Source organism: Danio rerio, chromosome 12 (assembly GCF_052040795.2).
Source record: "Danio rerio strain M-AB ecotype USA chromosome 12, GRCz13ab, whole genome shotgun sequence".
NCBI lineage: Eukaryota > Metazoa > Chordata > Actinopteri > Cypriniformes > Danionidae > Danio > Danio rerio.
Window position 1 is genome coordinate 2,692,731 of NC_141032.1, and position 19,647 is coordinate 2,712,377.

The window sequence follows — 19,647 nt, forward strand, 5'->3', positions numbered from 1 at the left end:
GCACCGGTCCCCCCGAAGCCATTCGCACGGCTTTACAGCTCAGGCAAGAGACGAAGGATAAATAATATCTATCATGTCATATATTTACTGTCCTTTTGCAGTCGGTTGCAAATACGATCCCCTCTGCTGCTCCTGGAGGTGGTGTTATGGACTGTGTGTATCGCTTTCAGTGTCTCAATGCCTCCCAGCTCCGCATAAGTCATTGGTTTTTGGGCCGATTTATCATTGTGAGTAATGCTCTGGATGAAGCGAAAGGCTACAGTGAATTTAGGAAAGGAGGGGCTGAGGAAGTTGTGGGTGTGGGACGCCGCAAAACTGCCCACATTCAGGACCAGCCACCTTTAAATCAAAGCCTGTGATTTGGTGCGGGGGGGCTCATTTTGGCACGCTCTCCAGGTGTGACATCTCTTGCCGTTGGAAGCGCAGAATGACAAAAACAGCTCGGCTGGACACAGAGCACAAGTTGTGTAAATGCTAGATTGGGTCAGATTTATGCGTTTCGGCATGGGCGCAGTACATCTGTCTTTCTCGAGCGCTGCTTTTCAGTAGGTATGATGCTCTGATGTCTGTTGGATTAATGGGCCAGAGTGGAGTGTGCACATGGGAGGCTTTTCCTGCTGCTTTAAACATCTTTTCATCTCAGTTCACTAGCATGTTCGTCAATATTGCCGTATATTATAGGCCAGAAAGACCTTGGTAAATGAATTAAACACAAGCCAAATTGACCCCTCCGCTAAGCTTTTTTACTGTTGCCGTTAATCAATTCTGACAGAAGATCCCATGGGAATGGGGGTGTAAAGTAACGAATTTTAGATACTCAAAATACTGTGATTATTCTTAGAAATTGTACTTGAAAAATAGAATCCAAAAAATAAAAGCGAACAAGTTCGTGACGGGGCGAGAATGAGGTGAAATCCGAAAACTCGGTTAAAATCAGACGAGGGCTTTTCCTTTTTTTTTTCTGGATGGGTTTTGTAAATTGTCGCTTGGGTTTAGGGAAGGAGGAGGAGGGTGGTTGGGTCGGCCGATTGGCCGATCGTCCAGTCGATCGTTCAGTCATTCAGTCAGTCGGACAGACGGTCGCTCGACAGTGGCCACCAGAGGCTTTTCGTGCGAGAACAGCGTGGGCGCATACGGCGCGCACTTCAAAGAGGCGTTCGAGATGCAAAAAATCGACGGAAACAAAAACTGCACAAATACGTACCTCCCGGGACGTATTTCACGGTCTCGAGAAACATCGGGGCTACATTTCCACAATGAGCCAGGGTTGCAGATATCTCAAATGGTTTGTTGCAATCAGTTTCCTCAAAGCAGCTGTGGCAACACCTAATAAATAAGGGACTAAGCCGAAGGAAAATGAATGAATGAACTTTTGATAGCATTGACAACTAACAATTATCAATTGACTATCAGACATCCAATATGATGAACCTGTTATCCAGCAAGTTGATATTAGGACCGTATCACTTGTAAGTTACAAGAAGTTACAAAGCTCAACTCAGCCAATTGTTCTGCACATTAAGAGTTCCTCCGAGTGTTTATTGGCTAAGATGTCAGACGAGGTCAAGCTCAAAATTGAGGTGTTGAGACTGCTATAACAAGGCCCACCTGTGGATTCAGCCACCGTTAAAGAGAGAGAGAGAGAGAAAAAAGACAAAGATCTGGCAGCTATAAAAAGAAACAACCAACATTAAACTGACAGCTGCTATAAGACTTGTCTGCTTGCCGTCAAAAAATACAAAATGGGTTCCTAGGCATCCTATCAGAACAACTGGACATAAACATACTATACAGAGCACATTAGTCATCTGGAGTGACTTGACTTTTTGGGAGTGTCACATATATCTCCGCCGCCTCGTTATATGGGAGTGATGGATCGCTTATTCTCCGCAGGCACTTCAGAAGAGTTTCTCTGATTACATAATTGGCTCACAACACCGCAGGGAGAGGGTCCTGTTTGATATTTCATGTCTTTGGTAGGTCTTTTGGCCTGGAGTGGCCCTGCGCGTCTACGAGGGAAAGCGCCACTGTCCGATCGGAGGGTTTTATGTTTAGTTTGTCTTGGCTGCAGGATGCATATCGTTCCGATGACATTCTGCAGACGTTTCCAGCTTTTTTGTTTTAGCTCCATCCATCTCTCTGTCTGTCTCGCTCTCAACCCTCACAGAAGGAACGAGGAGAGAGTTATGCGTCCCCGTGTGTTCTCACTCACTCAGACCTGGCTCGAGGGTCTTTTTGGGGTGGGATTTGGGGGGGTTTTGGCAGCCTCGTGGACCTCCTGACCCCCTGTTTGCTCCCCGGCCCCATCTACTGATGAGTGATGGCTAATAAAAAAAGGTCTTCTCTTGCCCTGGAGTGTGTTAAACATCTCGCTGGCAATGCAGGAGCGATTTCTCATTGTCTGGTTATCTGCACACGTTTGATATGAGGCGAATAGATATGATGTCAATGATTAAAAGATGTCAGGAGGATACAGGTAGACAAAACAAGAATGATAACTGCATTAGAGTATGTACTCTGAAAAAAAAATAATTCATTGGATTTACTAATATTATTTACGGTAAGTGGTTGCAAACAATTTGTATGAGGTAGATTTAAACAAGAAAATTAGATTTAGTAATGTCAACCCAGACTCATTGTGAATATGTCCCCCCCGTATACATTTCTGGGGAGCGCAAATTATGTAGTCACTTCATTTTTAGGGCGCCTCCGATGACTTCTGTTTCTCTTCGTGCTACCAGCTGACCGCTTTTCTCCATGTGAATGACTTTACCGCTGTTACCAGTTTGCCCAGTAGCTCACCATGTACGTCAGCAGACTTGAGATGCAAAGTGGAGTTAACCAGGGTTCAAGTCCGGTGAAGAACGATTCCAGAAAGCAGGTAAAACAAAAGGCAAAAAATAAAATAAACAAGCAAATAACTGGGAGGGAACAAGGCAAAAATCAAGCAAGAGCATTTCTTTTTCTGGTTTGCTTTTAAGAAACACGGTTGGGTTTGGGGAGGGGGGTGATCGGGTCAATCGTTGCTTTTGAAAACACTATTGGTTGGGTTTAGGGAAGGGAGTTGGTCGAGGTTATCAATCAGTCAGTTGACAGTGACCTCTGGTGGATTTACGTAAGAACTGCAGGGGTGAATGGCACTTAAAAAATTAAGATATGAAAAGGCCTCTGGTGGATTCACGAAAACAAAAACTGCAAAAAACGTACCTCCTGGGATGTATTTCGCGATCTCCAGAAATGTATATAGGAGTATCAATATCAATAATCAATCAATGTATCAATAATGAGCCTGGGTTAAGTAATGTTCAGCTTAATGTGTTTGTTTAAATTCAGTCCACATAAATTGTTTGCAACCAATTACATTTAAAAAATGGGTAAATTTTTTTCAATGTGTACTAATGCACAATCGATGTTTAGATTAACGTAATAGCTATGATGGTGTGGATTGCTTTATTCACATAAAATAAGTATGATCAAACTTTTGGTTCAACTACATTTTACTGTGTCTGTTTTGCTGATAAGAAAATAAAAAGGTCCAAACAAAGCTATAGAAAAAAAAATCTAAATTTGAATCAATAAGATAAAATAATGATTCAGTAATTGATTCATAAAAGATAACGGTGAAGATAGTGGTTTTGGGGGGTGGTGGGGGGCAATATTTATTTATTCATTCATTTTCTTTTTGGTTTAGTCCCTTTAATAATCTGGGGTCGCCACAGCGGAATGAACCGCCAACTTATCCAGCACATGTTTTACGCAGCGGATGCCTTTCCAATCGCAATCCATCTCTGGGAAACATCCAAACACACTCATTCACATTCATACACTATAGACCAGCGGTTCTCAAACTTTTTTCATCAAGTACCACCTCAGGAAAAATTTGTCTCTCCAAGTACCGCCGAAATGAGCAGTATCGAAACACAGTAGCGCAGTAGGCCCAGTAAAGCAGCTACAACTCTGCACAGTTAAAAAATCATGGCAGATCACCTCAGAAATATAGGCTACATGTCATATATGGCATATTATATACATCATTTTTGGTAAACTTTGAAATGTGTGTAGCATGTACGTGACATATTTCATTCCTTCTCGTACCACTAGAAGGAAACCTGCGTACCACTAGAGGTACACGTACCACAGTTTGAGAACCACTGCTATAGACAATTTAGCCTACCCATTTCACCTGTACCACATGTCTTTGGACTGTGGGGGAAACCGGAGCACCCGAAGGAATCCCACGCAAACGCAGGGAGAACATGCACTCTTCACTTGATCAGTTGGTGTCGTGAGTATGCCATGTTTGTAGTTTGTATACACTGTGTACCCGAGTTCGTAGTTCTAATCGAATTAACATCCAACACGCAATGTATTATGGGCATTATAAGCGGTTTATGTACGGACAGTTCTACACTTCAAATTTCTATCGGAAATTGTTGACCATCCTTGAACCTTTGGCAAAACTCTTTTCAACATATTACAGTTTGGGACACACTAATTCTGTTTCTGAATACTGTTTAGGATGAATATTATGCAAATTGGCATACAGCACTTAATTTGCTACATCTGATTAACAGAATCCAGTCCATATCAAAAACTTTCCAGGTCAAACACGTCAACATGTTTATTTGCAAATGCGATGACCAACACACAGCTCACCCTATTTCCGGCCTGCTATTACACCCCCAAGATCTGTTTGTTAGCACAGATGTTCTGGAGCGTCTCTCAGCTGAAAGCCCTTCCCCGCAAGGAGAAGAAAAAAAGTTGTGAAGTTACAAAAACCCTAGACAAGGCTTCCTGTCAAAGCTGAGTGCAAATAACCCAGCGGTGCGTAGGCCAACCCTGCTGAACACACAAGAGAAAAACACTCGCATCTCGGAAAAGTTACAAACTTCCCATTGAGAAAAGCCCTGGGGCAGATGTGCAAAAACGAGACAAATGGTTGTGTTTAGATCATCGCTATGATATAAGTGCTCCTGCATCAATCACGATGCATATTATAAGCCAGGCTGTGTAGTAAAGCCCAGCGGTAGGCCTTGCCCTCCATTATGAGGGCTGCTGATGTGTTTTGCTACCATGAAGACGTGCAGGCTGGTATTGTGCTAGTTTTGGCCGACAGAGAGCCCAATATTTTATTGCTTTTAAAGCTTCTGCTTCCTTCCCTGGATGAAGTATTACAACTACTGTTTGTTATTGAGCCAAGAAACGGCAGGTAACAGAGGCCATTCACCGTCCGCCAGGAGGAGGGGTTGTGCACTTCACGGAGAATTGACTTTATATTGAGTCTCATAAAACACTGCAACCTACTCAAAGACGTTACTATGGAGGCAAGTAAATAGATGTGTTTTTTCCCCTCATCCCGTTTCTGGAGATGGTCACCATCCAGCCTGCATCTCTTTTGGCCAAGGAGCGTTGGTATGTTTGGAAAAATACTCCGCTGAGGGTTTTTGGGTCATTAATAAAGCCTAATTGCAGCTAAGCAAGCTGTTATCGGCTTCTCCTTAAACAAGCAGTTTGCTATGAAATCTGAGATCCTGCACTCATTTGTGCTGTGTTGGTCAGTTCAGCGTTTATATAAACACTTTATAAATCCTCCATATGAAGCGGTGCGAGCCTGCGGCCGACCTCTGTTGCCTGCAGCCCCTTTCTTCATGCTTATTTTAAAACATCTCAGATGTTTCTTATGGTTTATTGAGGAGCCACAATCCATCGACATGCACCGAAAAAATCCCGGCCATCGTCGTTTCTTGATTTGGCCGTCGGAGTTATTGCCTTTGTCTGCGCTAAGCAAAATATACATGTTTCACTTCTTGAGGAGCCTCCAGTGCCAGCGACTCGCAAAATTAGGGCTTCGTTTGGCAGGAAATTACAAATCCGCCTTTCAGACGACGACATCCTACCTGTACATCACCCGCTAAAGACCTGGAGCAGATCCGTGCACCATTTATTCCTCATTTACATTAAGAACGATGTCTTCCATGGAATTAGATGTATGCAAATGAGCTCATTAAGCAGTCTGATTAAGGGTCAGTGATGTATAACCGTTGCTTAGCGAGAGTTCGCTGGCAAAACGCAGTCATTTTAATGGGAAGTGATGGATTTGGGCGGTTTGGAGGAGAATGGAGAGTGTGCAGATTTCACTCATGTTCAAGTTGGTCTTGCTGCAAACTAATCCAACAACTAGTTTGCAATGCATCAAGTTCTTACGAATATGTCCATGCTGTTCGCATTAATGCTGATTTATGACATTTATTAACTCTGCTACTCAAATGCCACGTATTCCACCTGCGCAGAAATCAACAGCACAACTGGGTTGAAATGTACATTCGCCGGCCACTTTATTAGGTACCCCTTACAAGCACCGGGTTTGACCTCCTTTTTGCCTTCAGAAATGCCGTAATCCTTTGTGGCATTGATTCAGCAAGGTACTGGAAATATTCCTCCATATTGAGATGATAGAATCAAGCAGTTGCTGCAGATTTGTCGGCCGCACATCCATGATGCCAATCTCCCGTTCCACATCCCAAAGCTGCTATATTAGATTGAGATATTGTGTCTGTGGAGGCCATTTGACCACAGTGAACTTGTTGTCATGTTCATGAAACCAGTCTGAGATGATTCTCGCTTTATGACATGGCGCGTTATCCTGCTGGAAGTAGCCATCAGAAGATGGGTACACTGTGGTCATAAAGGGATGGACATGGTCAGCAGCAATACTCAGGTAGGCTGTGTCATTGACACCATGCTCAATTGGTACTAATGAGCCCAAAGTGTGCCAAGAAAATCTCCACCACAACATTACAACACCACCAGCAGCCTAAACCGTTAATACAAGGCAGGATGGATCCATGCTTTCATGTTGTTGAAGCCAAATTCTGACCCGAGCATCCGAATGTCGAGAAATGGAGACTCATCAGAGCAGGCAACATTTCTCCAATCTTCTATTCTCCAATTTTGGTGAGCCTGTGTGAATTGTAGCCTCAGTTTGCTGTTCTCAAGCCACCTTTTCACTGCACAAGACAAACGACAAACAACAGACCAGAGATTTTTTATTTCCAATAGAGAGTAGTCCAGGAGCTGCGTGGAGTTCTGATCATCTCCGCATGCGGACAATTTGGATTCTGATTTGAGCTGCTGATCCATTAAAATATTTGAACTTGTGCGACGAGACCGTACGCGACCGGCTGACCGGATGTGATGTATTCCAGTGTTGTCCGAGCAGATCCGTGTGCATGAGATGAGAAAAAGTAGATTTTGTGAATCAGAAAAAAGTTTATGTTAAAAAAAAATTCTATTTATAAATGAGTAATAAAAAATAGTTTTTAAATGTTGTCTTCAGATTCCCTCCAAAAGTTTTAGTATTCATTCATTCTATCATGGTGAACGGCTTTTGTGCTTATTTCAGGCACTTCTGTGCGACTGCCACAAGGGGGCGAACTCCGACAGTTGTGTCTAAACAGGGCAGTGGAAAGGCAGCTTTAGCTGACAGGAGCGGCACTCGGTGTGCTCTTCAGCTGCTGTAGCCCATCCGCCTCAAGGTTGGACATGTTGTGTGTTCAGAGATGCTCTTCTGCAGACTTCAGTTGTAACGAGTGCTTATTTGAGTTACAGTTGCCTTTCTATCAGCTGGAACCAGTCTGGCCAATCTCCTCTGACCTCTGGCCTCAACATGGCATTTGCGCCCACAGAACTGCCGCTCACTGGATATTTCCTCTTTTTCAGAGCATTCTCTGTAAAGCCTAGAGATGGTTGTGCGTGAAAATCCCAGTAGATCAGCAGTTTCTGAAATACTCAGAGCAGCCCGTCTGGCAGCAACAACCATGCCACGTTCAAAGTCACCTAAATCCCCTTTCTTCTCCATTCTGATGCTCGCTTTGAACTGCAGCAGATCATCTTGACCATGTCTACAAGCCTAAATGCATTGAGTTGCAGCCATGTGATTGGCTGATTAGAAATTAGCGTTAACGAGCAGTTGGACAGGTGTACCTAATAAAGTGGCCAGCTAGTGTATAAGAAAATAATAACACTAATTGCAATATTAACCAGAAGCATTTCTAAAAACAATAAACAAAAATAAATAACTTTGATGAAATTATAACCAATATACGTACCACAAAAATTAAAATGGTTTCTTACAAAAGAGGTCAAAAGGTCATGTAAACAAGTCATTGCATATGAACTGTACTTTACACACGTTTGAATAAACTAATAGAGAGTGTCACACCCCTGACCCTAAAAAAGTTCATCCTCAATCCTCATCTGAGAATAGGATTTTGATGAGGATCCAGGAGAAAACAACACATGGCATATAAACTAGAGGCCAGCCGACAGGGGAGCCATCAGAAAATCAGCGCTACATCGGGGCCGTAACCGTGAGAGGAGATGAAAAATGAAAAGTTTTACAGCCTATGTCTTCCATATGAGGGCCGAAGTGCAGATGTGGGACTGACTGATGATGTGCATCTCCATTGGTCAACAGCTGCTCGTAGTATTAAGCTGAGTTTACAGTGTCTGTTCTTCTAATATTATAGCGCTGGCCTTTGTTGATCATGATTTGACAAACAGTTTTTGGGTTTAAACAGAGTGTGTCAGTATCTAAATCATTGAGACAATCAGATCAGCTATTTGGGTTTTACCGAGTGTGAAGCCCAGTCGTCGCTTCAGTTTTTAATTGTAAATTAATGGAGAAGTCTAACAAAGTTTATTTCATAGCTCTGGTTAAAAAAACAATACATACACATTTTAACTATTTGACACTTTTTCTATAACATTTATGTTTTTCCCTTAGTTGAAAGTTTTTACATATTTGTAAAAATAAATGTAAGAAATAAAATTAAATTAGAAAATTATAGGAGCTTAAAACACTGATTCAAAATAAATGATTAAACAAATACATAAATACAAATAAATAAATACACATTTTAATTATTTGAAACTTTTATCGTAACTTTTTTTACTTTTCATTTCACATTTTTGTGATATTTTTCCACTTTGCTGAAATTTTTTTTACATATTTGTAAAAATAAATATAAGAAATAACATTAAATTAGAGGAATCTAAGAGCTTATTTCATACCTCTGATTAAAAACGAATAAAAACAAATAAATAAATTAATAAATGCACATTGTAGCTATTTAAAACTTTTTTTTACTTTTCTTTTTATGTATTTTATTTTTTTCACATATTTGTAAAAATAAATGTAAGAAATAAAATTCAATTAGAGGAATATAGAAATTTATTTCATACCTCTGATTAAAAATAATAAATAAAAAAACAAAACAACAACAAATAATAATAAATAAATAAATAAATAAAAATAAATAAACAAACAAACAAACAAACAAATAAATGCACATTGTAGCTATTTAAAACTATTTAAAAAAATTTTTTTCACATATTTGTAAAAATAAATGTAAGAAATAAAATTAAATTTGAGGAATTTAGGAGCTTATTTCATACCACTGATTAAAAACAAATAAAAACAAAAAAATAAATAAATAAATAAACAGATAAATAAATATATATATAAATAAATAAATAAATGCACATTGTAGCTATTTAAAACTTTTTAACTTTTCTTTTTATTTATTTTTTTTTCTCAAATATTTGTAAAAATAAAATGTAAGAAATAAAATTCAATTAGAGGAATATAGGAACTTATTTCATACTTCCAGTTCAAAATAAATAAAAATATAGATAGTTAAATAAATAAATAAATAAATAATTTAATTTAATTTAATTTAATTTAATTTAATTTAATTTAATTTAATTTAATTTAATTTAATTTAATTTAATTTAATATCCAGCTTACACCAGCCTAGGATGGTTGGCAGGTTTTAGCTGGTCGACCCGCCTGGTTTTAGAGGGGTTTTGGTCATTTCCAGGCTGGTTTCCAGCCTGGTCTTAGCTGGTCAGGCTGGAAAGTGACCATCTAAAAGCAGCTTGACCATCCTGGTTTAAGCTGGACATAGCTGGTTTTGGCTGGGCTCCCAGTCTGGCTAGGCTGGTCAAGCTGGTTTTAGATGGTCATCTCCCAGCGGCCTGACCAGCTAAAACCAGGCAACCAGTCTAGGCTGGTTTGAGCTAGATTTTGCAGCAGGGATGTGAAACTACACAATGACAATCACTGCTGATGTTTGTTTGTGTGTTGCACTAAACAATTTATACTTTTTTTTGTAGCTTTTTGGCCTATAAGCATATATTTTTAAGGAAATGACCCACCATTATATGTGCTAGCTACACGTTCATATTTTAAAATAATAATAATAAAAAAACGTAATTGTTTTTTGAAGTGTGTACTCTTTATGCATCCATTTAAACACATTATTTCACTCCCATTACCATTGATTTAAAAGACCACTCCCAAACAAAAGGTCAAGACCTGGCCTTGCTTCTGTAAACTCTCATAATTCTCCTCTTAGTGTTTGAACAAGCTCTTTTCCTCGAGGGGAAAGTGTTAATGCATTTAATATCTCAATTACGATAGGCAGGACTCCAGATCTCGCTCGGAAAGCAGTCTTGCATCACTGAAACGAGACCAAGTGTGAACTTCTGACCATGTTGTGAAAGCACCATTTACCGAAGGGAATGAGATTGAAGATTATTTGCAACCGGTGAACTTTCACTGTGCACCTCGTCTAGCGGATGACATAAATCTTACTTTAAGGTTTCATTTGTTTACATTAGGAACATCTTTTTAAAATCTTAGTTAATATCAACATTTACCGTTTATTTGTAAGCAGCTCTGTCTGTTGGCATTAGTGAATATACAGTGAAGTAGCGAGACATTCTGTATTAGCAGACTGTTAGGTTGTTGATATGGTTTTACAATAAGAATACACACATGAGAAGCTATAGTCAGTAGAACAGCTGTTAACAGACAATCAAATGATGTATCAGTAGATTTTAAGCAGAAACTCGCTGTAGGGCTGCAGCTATCGATGACTGATTAATCTATCAATGTGATCTGTTGATTAATCGGTCAAGTCTTTTCCATTTTGTTTGAAGGCCTTTTGAACTAAGAGCAATAGAGCAGTAAATACTGTATAAAAGCCAATCACATAAACACACACACACACACACAATTGTTTTTTTATGAAAAGTGGGTACATTACTAAGGTTTCCATTCATTTTTTACTCTCCAAACTGTATATTGTATTAAGGTTGGGCTGATAAAACAGCATAAAAACCCCTTTTCAGTGATTATCAGCTGTTACCATCAGGAAAAAGACTGAGAATGCCAATGTGTAAAACTAATAGACTGAAGCTTTCGTTTGTTCCTACCTCCATAAAACTGTTGAACTCTACCAATAACACTGCTCCTGCAGTACGCTAGCACTTGACTGGGTTCTGTGTTTTATATATTTATATGTATATACGGTCTTATTCTGTAAACAATGTATGTTCTTTACTGTTTGTTCTTAATTGTTTTGTTTTATTTATTTTTACTGGCAGTTTAGACAATGTTGTAGCACCTTTTATGCCCAAGACAAATTTCCTCTCGGGGACAAATAAAGTTAAACCTAAAACAGGATGAAATATTGTCACAAATGTTGAAAAAAGTCACTGCAAAAATCTGTCATTTTAGCACAAAAATCTGGTGCAGTATATGTCAAAAGCATCAGTGCAATATCAAACAGCACCCGTGAGAACAGCACAGTTATATCGTTAACAGATTCATTCATGCCAAGCAGTGGGTGCAGGGTCGGTGAGCGGTCTGTGTATATTTTGCCCACTCAAATATGTCATAAAAATCTCTTTTCTTGTGATAACGGGATTTCGTTGAGAAATATTTTCCTCACGCTTGCATGCATATATATATATATATATATATATATATATATATATATATATATATATATATATATATATATATATATATATATATATACCACACGTGCTTTAATATATATATATATATATATATATATATATATATATATATATAAATATATATATATATATATATATATATATATATATATATTTTTTTTTTTTTTTTTTTTTTTTAATAATCGATTATTTTCGGTCGATTAATTGGACCAGCTTTTCCTGTTTTCTTTAAAGATAGGAATAAAGAGCAACAAAGCAGTAACATTTTATAAATGCTAATCACTTCCACTGTAAACAGTTATTTTAATGGCAAAACTCATCCTATAATCACTAAAGCTAAAACAAATGACTTAGGGCGTACTCACATTATGCTATCCAAACCGTGCTCAGGCTCCTTTCCCAGATCATTTGAGAAGTGTGAGTGCGCTGAATCGGGCTCAGTCACGGCTCAGTTGGTCAGCCCTAGCCCGGTTGAAAGAGGTGTGCCAGAGCGTGGTTCACTTGGGCTTTGGCGCGGTACGCTTATGTGTGAGCGCAAAGCATGCCTGAACCTGAAACTGAAAGCAAGCCGTGACTTTTACGGGATTGTTTGATATGGATTTATTAATCATTCTCACTGTTCAATGAACACAAACTGTCACAGATTATTACAACCGCTCACTGCACCACAGCTGCACCTTCAGCAAACCTCCTAATTCCTGCAGCACCAGGACTTTATGATTGTTTATGAGCGTCAGCAGTGGCTGATTTGTTCGGCCAAATATTTGACTGTGTCTCACTGCATCCCAAACCACTAAAACAATATAGTTAAAGAAATCTCCACTGTGTTGAGCAAAATCGCTTACTGAGCAGAGCATCATCGATGAAGTAAGCGTGCCCAGGCATGAATGTAATGTGAGTGCGGGCCGTCAGGGGAGACGGGATGGGGGACAAGCGTGCTTTGGCCTGGTTCAAGTCAACTGTACATAGTGTGAGGACACCCTTACTGTCCTAATAACCAAAAAAAGCGCTCAGAATTGAGTCAATGAGCAATCAAAAAGCTCTTGTTGCTGACTAATCTAATCACCTCTGATTGGCTGCTGCAGTCATAATCTCAACAGAAGCATATGTGATTGGTTACAAGGACCAGTGCTACAATAAAAATGTAAAACTGAAACGAGCACAAATCTGAAAGTATTGACTCAATTTGACAATAATATTCATTTTCAGCTGTAAAAACTGACTTTAATTGTGCAGGGTCATTTTTTTGCACCTTATCTAGACTTTTAGCTCTGAATTTGCCCTGAAAGGTCACAGTAAACGGCTCCTATTATAAGCGCAGATTTACTGTGGGCAAAGCTCATTAGACTCAAGAAACTGCTGGAGACACAATGAATAATGGCTTGTCTGGGCATGTTTGCGCAGTGCTCTTTAATCGGTGTCACCGTGCCCGCAGTCGTGTGGATTTTGGCACGGATCCTGCTGGAGGACTGACAGTGCCCACCATACGCCCTTTTCTGTGCCCTTCTCACCCGTTTCAGCTCCACCTGAGCTGGCACCGCGGTAATTAGAAGCAGGAAAGCGTAATAACTCAGACTGGTGATAATGAAATAAAACTGTGAAGCAGGAAAAAAAATTGGGGAATATCATGTGAGCTGCAGTCATTTCCCAGATGAAGTAGTGTCTGGTAAAAAGGTGAGGCCTGAGACTGGGAAAGCAAAGTCTTGCAGACTTTTGGCTGCTTTAGTCCTTCTGTCTTTCTTCATCACTTCTTCTCTGCCCAATGCAAAATGCTCACCATTGTGAAGAGGAAAACAATTAGCATGTGCTTAAAGTAGAATGAAGCTGAAGTAAAAGTCTGACGGTAAAACAAAATCCTCTGTCAACCTTAATAAATATTAATACTCAGCTAATTAGTAGTTTATTGCGCTAAAAGTCTTTGTTATTGGTTTGTTAATAGCGTGAATTGTACATTATGATGGCAAATAAGTTGAATAAAAAGATGAAGGGCTCTATTTTGACGGTTTTTTCCTGAGATGGCAAAACGCAGTGCGCAAACGCTTTCAGGGCGTGTCAGGACGCGTTTTTGCTCATTTAAGGACGGGAAATCTGCTTTGCGCCGTGGCGCATGGTCTAAAAGGGTTGAGTTTATTTTCTTCATGAGTTATAGGTGTGTTTTGAGAATAAACCAATTAGAGTCTCATCTCCCATTCCCTTTAAGAGTCAGCTGCGTCGCGCCAAGAGCGCATTCGCTATTTACAGGACGTAAAGTAAGACTAAGTGGAAAAACTGAGCATTTCACAAGCAAACAGGTAACAGTTTTTTAACAGAAAACTGTTGAACAGAGCATCTACTGCGTGAGAATGAGAGATAATGGATCACTTTCACATTCGCTCTTGGATAGGGAAACCTTTAAGCACAGCATCAATTAGTCTATAAACAAATACTTTTGTTTGTTAAGCGCAAATATTCGTTTCAAAACTATTTCTAAATTCAGTTCTAATTTCCAGCAAACGAATAAATGAACAATATTAACAAAATGTGCTTAAAAACCTGAGTATTATCCTAAAACACATGCTGTGCCCGATATGGTCTAAAACCTGACAGGTGGGCAAATCTAAGCTTGTTTTTAATAAAACAAATATAAATATGGATATAATAAATAATACTGCTAATAATAATAACATTATACAAAAGCAAATTGTTATGAATGAACTGAAAAAGCCTCCCGAGATGAAGAAGACATAAAAGCAGTGATTTTTCATATTTATGAAGGCTAGAAAATAATGTTTTGTAATATTTTAATCCTTTATATTGATATTCTATATCTATTCTTATTATATCCTATATATGTCCTTAATATTTACATTTTTTCATATGTAAAGATATTTGCCTATTGCTCTCTTGTGTGTATTAAGCAGTGTGAAAGCAAGGTGCAACTCTGCGCTGGAGTTTAGAACGGGTTTGTTTTGGTCTAATGAAAAATCTATTACAGATTCTCGAACGCCTTCCTTTTAAGACCAGAACGCCTATGGGCGCAAAAATGAGCGCTAATGCATTTGCTATTTAAACAGCGTAGCGCAACGCCTCAAAACGACTCTTGCGCCAAGCTTAAACTACCAAAAGACTATTGCGCCACGCCTTGCGCCACACTGCGCCGGGTGTATGATAGGGCCCGAAATGTATGCCAGTTCCCTAACCCTGATAATATATTATATATATGATTTATTTTTACATTTAAAAGTAGATTTTAATTACCTGCCTCTTATTAAGATATGAAATGTTTATTAAAACTTACTGTATAACATATGATCATATTTTATTATTACAACCTTGATAACTATTAATAAGCAGCTAATTAGTCATTTATTGAGCTAAAAGTCTCAGTCAATGGTTAGTTAATAGTGTGAATTGTACATTATGTTAGCAAATAGGTTGCAAAGAAGAAGAAACAAAGATTAAATGTATGGAAGATCCCTAACCCTAATAATGTATTATAAATTATTTATTTTTACACTTTAAAGTAGTTCACACCATTAACTATTGGCTTATTACCTGCCTATTATTAAGATATTAACTGTTTAATAGCCCTTAATGCATAAAGTATGATCTTATTTTATTATTACCACCTGACAACTATTAATACTTAGCTAATTAGTAGTGTATTGAGCTAAAAGTCTTTGTTATTGGTTTGTTAATAGCGTGAATAGTACATTATGATGGCAAATAAGTAGACAAAAAGCTGAAATGTATGACAGATCCCTAACCCTACTCCTGATAATGTCTTATATGTGATTTATTGTCGCACTTTAAAGTAATTCACATCATTGACTACTTCCTTATTACCTGCCTATTATTAGGATATTCACTGTTTATTAGGACTTACTGTATAAAATATTATCTTATTTTATTATTACTACCTTAAAAACAATTAATAAGCAGCTAATTAGTAGTTTTAACACTTTAGGAAAGTAACAATTCACATCATCTTGTTTTACATTTCTAATTGTAAGCAAACCCTGAACCAAACACTTACCTCCCTAAATAACTAACTAACTAACTAACTAACTATTATTAGGCTAATTAGTAGTGTAATAAGCTAAATGTCTTAATGGTTTGTTTGCATGAATTATGTATTAAAATAAATAATTTTTATGAGATGATTCATGATTAGTTAAAGTAGTAAATATACAGAGCCAATATCAACAAAATCTGATAGTTTCTTTAATTTTTTTCTTTAATTATAATTAAATTTTTATTGCACAATATTTTCCCTCTAAAATAATATATATATATATATATATATATATATATATATATATATATATATATATATATATATATATATATATATATATATATATATATATATACATATTTATCAAACCAGACCCACTGTAATTAATTTCTTTTTATTATATTACATTATATTATATTATATATTATGACAATTGCCTAAATATAATATAATAATATAATATAATATAATAATAAAACATAATATAATACAATATAATATAATATAATGATATAATATAATACAATATAATATAATATAATGATATAATATAATATAATATAATATAATATAATATAATATAATATAATATAATATAATATAATATAATATAATATAATAAAAAATATAATATAAGCACATTTAGGCAATTATTCATAATATTTTATCTGAATAAGGTTTTTTTTTTGTAATGTTTATTTAAGCAATTTATATATTATATTGTATTATATTATATACCAATCTGAATTATTATTATTTTTTAATTCTGAAACATACATTTTGCCATATTTAAATATGTACTGAAGTAACACGATTTCTGAAATGAAACCATTCAGTTCATAAACGCATATTCTAGTACGTCTAACTGTTCATCATCTCATCCCTTCAGTTTATAAATGCTGGGGTCAAACATAAACACATGTCTAATAAGGCGGCGGTTTCTCCTAATATATTTGAGTTGGCACAAATCCATCATCCAAGTCAGCATCTCAGGCATCAAATCTGGCACGAAGCATCACTGTTGTGTTGATCTGATGACACAGAGCTAACACTAAAAGAAAGGAACGGCAAATACAGTCAGAAAATGCAGAAACACAGCCGTCTGGGGACTAGAAGAGCGAGAGAAGGGATAAAACAGACGGACAGATGGATCTGCATTGAAGAGATTGGCCCGATCAAGTGTTTCTTATGTAATACCACACTCAAATTGCACTGCCAAAGCTTTTTAGCATGTTTGTAAACCTGGCAGGTCTAAAGCACAGCTCTCGAATCAATATTTGAAACAAGTTTTCATCTGAAGAAATCATTTTCAGACAGAGCTGGAGCTGCCGTGGTGCTTCAATTTTATTAAAACTAATGGGTTTTTTGCACAAATAAATAAATCTTTTTGTCTAAAACATCCACATTTTTGTTTGGGGCAGGAGGTTATGTGAAAACTCCAACACAGGCTCATTCTGAAAAAGTAGCCCTGTATAAGTTTCTGTAGGTCACTAATTATGTAGCCAGAAATACGTATGGCTGCATTTCGTCTATAAAACGAACGGTACAGGGCGGTCTGACGCTGTTCCTTTTTGCGGTTACCAGCTGACCGCTTACCTCCTTATGAACGTTTTCCCACTGTAACCGGTTTGTCCAGTGGCTCGCCGTGTACATTGGCTGACTTGAAACGCAGAGAGGAGTTAACCGTGATGCAAGGGGTTCAAGTACGTCTAAGAACAGCTCCAAAATGCGTGTAAGACAAAAACAAAAGCCAAAAAATAAAATAAACAAGTAAATAACAGGATGAAGATGTGGTAAAATCTGAAAATATGGTAAAAATCAGGTGAGGGCTTTTCTTTTTCTGGATTGCTTTTAAGAAAACACTGTCAGTTGGGTTCAGGGAAAAGGGTAGGCGGGTCAATTGGTGCTTTTGAAAACACTATTGGTTGGGTTAAGGGAAGGAGGGTGGGTCAGTTGATCAGTTGGTCAGTCAGTCAGTCAGTCAGTCGACGAAGAGCATGAATGGCACTCAGGAGAGATTTGAGATCTGAAAAAGCTTTAACTGCAGCCGCTGGCGGATTCTTGAAAACAAAAACTGCAAAAAAAAAACAGCTCCTGGGGCGTATTTGGCACTCTCCGAAATAAATATAGAGGGGTACATTTTTAGAATGAGCCTGGGTTGGAAAACTTGTTCTGTATGTAAAAAAAAAACTATTAAATGTGAAAGAGGACAACAATGTTTCCTACTAAACATCTGTCTGGACAAGTTTTATATAGCATATGTTTGGTGTCGCCTTACAGCAAGAAGGTCGCTGGGTCACTGGTTCGAACCTCGGCTCAGTTGGTGTTTCTGTGTGGAGTTTGCAGTTTCTCCCTGCCTTCGCATGGGTTACCTCCGGGTGCTCTGGTTTCCCCCACAGTCCAAAGACATGCGGTACAGGTGAATTGGGTAGGCTAAATTGTCCGTAGTGTATAAGTGTGTGTGTGAATGTGTGTGTGGATGTTTCCCAGAGATGGGTTACGGCTAGGAAGGGCATCCGCTGCGTAAAAATTTGATGGATAAGTTGGCGGTTCATTCTGCTGTGGCGACCCTGGATTAATAATGGACTAAGCCGACAAGAAAATGAATGAATGATGTAATGTTTTGGAGATTAATTTCATCATTTCATTATATCATTTTACGAAGATGGAATCATAATGTTTAATATGGTCATATTTTAAAAAACAGATTCAAAGAGACTAAAGTCAAAAAATGGCCAAAATATAGTCAAAGTTTATGAGCTTAAAGTTATAGATTTGTATTTTATCTATAGATTTTGTATTTTATTTGTATTGTATTTAAATCATTATTCACACATGTACTGCCTCGTGATGCCCTGACTTTATAAAAGACCAATTATATAATCCCTCTCTGAACATGATGATTTTTACCTAAACATTTAAATAGGATTTGTAATATTATTCAGTTTAAATTGTGCATTTTACAAATGTATGACATTTAATAGACCAAACACACTGATAGGATTGAATTATAATGAATTATTATTTAGTGGCAAGATCCGATGTCACTTCGTGCAGTCATGAATAATTAAGAAGCAGGGTCTTCTCTTAGGATAAGAAAACTCCGCTATGAATAATAATGAGAAACCGACGCGTCATCACTCCACTCGCAGATTTGAGCTGTGTCACAGATTTTGATCCGCCTCAAAAATGATTTTAAACCCAGAACAAGAAATTAGCTGACAAAAGCTCAAAATTATCCAGTTTTCCCCACAATTAAAGCTGACAGGTGCTAACATTGTCTTAACTGATGCTGAACACACACACACACAAACACAAACACACACACACACACACACACATCTGTTTAAATCTCAAAAAAAAAACTCCAGGGTGTCTTGAACCTTTAAACTATCACAAAATGGAAAGAATGAAGAATGGAAGGAATGGCCGAATGAAGGAAGGACCAAACTGATGAAGAAAGGAAGGACCAAATTAATAAATGAAGGATTTGAGGAAGGACTGAACAACTAAGAAAGGAAGGAAGGAAGAAAGAAAGGAAGGAAGGAACGGACAAACAAACAAATAAATGAATAAATGAAGGACCTAACAAACGAACGAGTAAGTGAGTGAACAAATATTAATGTTTCTTTATTTAGCCAGATAAAAACCCATTGAGATCAAGATCTCATTTACAAGGGTGACCTGGCCAAGAGGTCCACAACACACAACTTATTGAAAAAATAAAATAAAATAATAATAATAATAATAATAATAATAATAATAAATAGAAAATAATAGAATATAAAAATACAGTTTAGTTGTTCAAATATACCATTATA

The 19,647-nt window shown here is 37.5% G+C and overlaps 1 long non-coding RNA gene across 2 annotated transcripts in view; it reads right to left on the bottom strand.

Moving 5' to 3' along the window:
- Positions 1-19,647, bottom strand: part of LOC147834365 (uncharacterized) — a 546,693-nt gene that overhangs the window by 380,692 nt on the left and 146,354 nt on the right. The gene's annotated exons all lie outside the window — the stretch shown is intronic.